Below are 4,894 nucleotides of genomic sequence, written 5' to 3'. Positions count from 1 at the left end.
ACATATTAGAATGATTTAAAATTTGGAGCCTGTGTACATCTTAGTGAGGCTCACCTAATAGAAATATAAAAAAAATAATTTAAGAAAATAAATTGATCAAAATACCCCTTAAAAGTTTTAGGGGTATTTTGATCAATTTATTTCATGTAAAATATTTTTTAATATTTTTCATAGATTCGCCTATTTTTTTTGAACTCGCACTCCAAATTTTAGATCATTCCGATTGGTATATATATATATATATATAGAGGAAAAGTCTTCACAACACCTAGAAGCGAAAATGAATAATGATTTTCCCTGCCTCATCACCGTCTAAATTTCATCGCGCGGTCACGATGTTTATTTTTCATTTTGTTTCTACAAATCTGAATGACTTAAAATTTAGAGGGTATATACATATTACATCTTACTGAGGTGCATCTAATAAAAATATAAAAAAAAATTATCCTCAAAAAACATATTGATCAAAATACCCTTGAAATCTTTCTAGGGTATTTTGGTTAATTTATTTCATGTAAAATATTTGTTTTATATTTTTTAACGATTTCCCTATTTTTTATTAATATACCCTCCAAATTTCAGGTCATTCTATATTGCAAAAAAAAAATGAAAAATAAAACACTACCGGACAATCGTGACCATACGATGAACTTTGGACGGTGATAGGGGTAGGCGAAATTGGTGTTCATTTTTGCCTATAGGCATTGCATAGTATTTTTCATAGGCAGAGTCTTCCCAACGCCTATAAGTGAAAATGAATAGTCATTTCTCCTACCCTCATCACCGTCCAAATTTTATCATACGATCATGATTGTCTAATAGTGTTTTATTTTTCATTTTGTTTCTACAAATGGGAATGATCTGAAATTTGGAGGGTATGTCCATCTTACTGAGCTGCATCTAATAAAAATATATAAAAAATTATCCACAAAAAATATTTGACCAAAATAAATAAATATATATATATATATATATATATATATATGGAAAACACCACGCAACACCTATAGGCAAATATGAATAGTGATTTTGCATACCCTCATCACAATCCAAACTTCATCGCACGGGCACAGTTGTCTGGTAGTACTTCAGGTTTCATTTTTTTTTCTACAAATCCAAATTACTTGAAATTTGGAGTGTATGTACATTTTAATGAGACGCACTTAATAAAAATATAAAAAAATTAATTCGCAAAGTATAAATTGGTCAAAATACCCCAGAAAATTTACAGGGGTCTTTTGATCAATTTATATTTTGAGAATTATTTTTTATATTTTTATTAGATGAGCCTCACTAAGATCTACACACTCTCCAAATTTCAGATCATTCCAATTTGTAGAAAGAAATGGAAATTAAAACACTACCGAACAACTGCGACCGTACAATGAACTTTGGACGATGATGAGCATAGGAGAAATCACGGTTCATTTTTTCCTAGTAGCGTTTTGTAGTATTTTCTTCTATATATATATATATATATATATATATATCTAGAAAAACACTACGCAACGCCTATAGGCGGAAATGAACAATGGTTTCGCCCACCCCCATCACCGTCCAAAGTTCATTGCGTGGTCACGATTCTCCGGTAGTGTTTCATTTTTCATTTTTTTTCTACAAATTAGAATGACCTAAAATTTGGGGCGTAAATTCATCAAAAATAGGGGAATCTTTAAATAAATTTAAAAAACTATTTTACATGAGAAGTATTGACCAAAATACCCCCAAAACGTTTCGAGGGTATTTTGGTCAAATTGTTTTTCACTGATAATTTTGTTTTTATATTTTTATTAGCTGAGCCTCAATAAGATCTACATACTTTCCAAATTTCAGGTTATTCTAATTTGTAGAAAAAAATTAAAAATAAAACACTATCGGACAATCGTGACTGCGCGATGAAATTTGGACGGTGATGAGAGTAGGCGAAATCACTTTTCATTTTCTCCTATAGGTGTTGAGAAGAATTTTCATATATATATATATATATATATGACAATACTACGCAATGCTTATAGTTAAAAATGAATAGTGATTTTGCGTAGCTCACTACCGTCCAAAGTTCATCGTACGGCCGGAGTTGTTCAATAGTATTTTAATTTTAATTTTTTTTTACAAATCGGAATAATCTAAAATTTAGAACATTTTGTCATAAAAAATAGAAGAATCTAATAAAAATATAAAAAAATAATTAATATAATATAAATTGATTGAAATACCTCTAAAAATTTACTGGGGTATTTTGGTCGATTTATATTTTTCAAAATAATTTTTTCATATTTTTATTAGGTGCATCTCACTAAGATGTACATATGCTACAAATTTCAGATCATTCCAATTTCTAAATAAAAAATAAAAAATAAAACACTAGCAGACAATCGTGAACGTGTGATAAACTTTGGACGATGATAAGCATAGGAGAAATAAGTGTTCATTCTTTCCTATAGGCACATAGTCTTCCCAACACCTATAGGCAAAAATGAACAGTGATTTTGCCTATGCTCATCATCGTTCAATATTCATCGCACGGTCACGATTGTCTGGTAGTATTTCAATTTTATTTTTTTTCTTCTATAAATTAGAATGAACTGAAATTTGCATCTTGTGTACATATTAGTGAGGTGCACCTCATAAAAATATAAAAAAATAATTCGTGAAAAAAATTGATCAAAATACCCTTGAAAATTTTCGGGAGTATTTTAGTCAATTTATTTCATGTAAAATATTTTTTTAATATTTTTCGTATATTCTTCCATTTTTGATGAACTTGAGCACCAAATTTCAGAATATTCCGAGTTGTAGAAAAAACATGAAAAATGAAACACTGTCAAATAATCGTGACAGTGTGATAAACTTTGGACGGTAATGAGGGTATGCGAAATCACTGTTCATTTTCGCCTATAGGTTATAGATATATATATAAATATATATATATATAAATATATATATATATATGTGTGTGTGTGTGTGTGTGTGTGTGTGTGTGTGTGTGTGTGTGTGTGTGTGTGTGTGTGGAAAAAGTTAGGAACAACCCACTAGCTGACAACTATAGTTTAATCCCAACGGCCCAAATTGAATCTAGGCCGATCTGACGGTCAAGACCTCATTTCGTAATATAATTTTAATATTTTTCTTATATAAATCTAAATCATATGAAGTTTGAAATGTCTATTCTTGTCATCAAGCCGCACCTTAAACAAATATTGAAAAACATATTTTACAAAAAATAGATTGACCAAAATATCCCTAAACGTTTTAGGGGTATTTTCATCAATTTAATTTTTGCACATTACTTTTTTATATTTTTTATTAGATTATACTATTTTTAAATAATAGTCGCTCAAAATTCTATGTGATTTGGATTTGTTCAAAAAATATTAAAATTTAGTTACAAAATGCAATCATGATTATTGGACCGACTCAAGTTCAATTTGGTCATTGGGGTAACATTACATTGCTAGCCCACTAATTAACACTGCAATGTTAGCACAACGGCCCAAATTGAATCTGGGCCAATCTAATGCTCTCAATTGCATTTCGTATTTGAATTTTATTTTATTTATAAAAATCCAAATAATTTGAAATTTTGAGCCCATTTTTAAAAAAATATGAGAATCTAATAAAAATATTAAAAAAATAATTCAAAAAATGGAAAAAATACCCCTAAAATATTTTAGGGATATTTTGATCAATTTATTTTTACAAATTAATTTTTTAATATTTTCATTAGGTGTGCTTTAATGAGAAGAATTGACACCTCAAATTTTATATGACTTGGATTTGTAGGAAAATCATTAAAATTATATTACAAAATGAGGTCGTGACTATCAGATTGGCCCAAATTCAATCTGGGTCATTCAGCTTATATTGTTCCATTAACCCATAGCATTAAATGCGACTAATGCACTCTATGTGAGTGATAGCACATGTGATGTGGATGATGTCACACCCCTCCTAGTTACCAAAAATCCCATTACTAAAAAAGTACTCCATATACAAAACAAGGGCCTATAAGTGTTTAAAATTTGTTTAGTATAATTATAAAATGATCTATAGTGTGTGCATCCTAATATAACCCTATAAAGATAGAGGTCGGATGCAAGGAATTATTAGGTTGGATTACATAGGAAATAAAGTTTAAAATCTATTACAACATACTAAATGGAATAAAACATTCAAATATTAAGTCACACGGTTTAAGTTGAAGTGCTTAGGAAATAAACAAATGAAAGATTATTTTATCTCCTAGAAGAAAGTATAGACCTTAAAAGTGTGAAGTGTCTCAAGTTGCTCTGAATTGACTCAATGTTCATTAATTAATATGAATATATAAGCTTGTCTTATATAGATAAATACAAATGATGATAATAGAAATAAATCACATACACCTATAAATTTACTATAAAATGCAAGATATTGTACCGACACTTCACATTATATAATGATGACAATATATACCTTCTATATTAACCTACTAGACGATATATACTTTCTTTTCACACTCCCTCTCAATCTCAAGATGATATTAGAGAGCAGCTAAAGGTTGAACACTAAGTTGTATAAACAAGCAATTGTATCTTCAGGTGTATAACGTGACCAATAGAAGCAGTGGTTACCATATGCTTAGATTGCTTGATCAACAAGCACATTGGAACAACCAAACAAGGCAGGCTCAAGCAAAGACAAATCAACAAACCTAAAACTTAGAAGGCTCGAATAAAATAAACTTGATCAACGAACAAAAAATTTCAAATCTTCTCCATAGACATAAAAACATTCGAGTCAATTGAGAAAACATAATAGCACTCGGAAGAGCCAATAGAACTCGATGCATACCTGTGATCAATTTAGCAGCTCGCAGATAGACATACAAGATCAAGTAACAGAGTAACAGTCT

This window comes from Amborella trichopoda, chromosome 10, assembly GCF_054954075.1.
Source record: "Amborella trichopoda isolate Santa Cruz 75 chromosome 10, AtrichopodaSantaCruz75HAP2 v2.0, whole genome shotgun sequence".
Taxonomy (NCBI): Eukaryota; Viridiplantae; Streptophyta; class Magnoliopsida; order Amborellales; family Amborellaceae; genus Amborella; species Amborella trichopoda.
Note: the sequence above shows the minus strand (reverse complement) of the source record.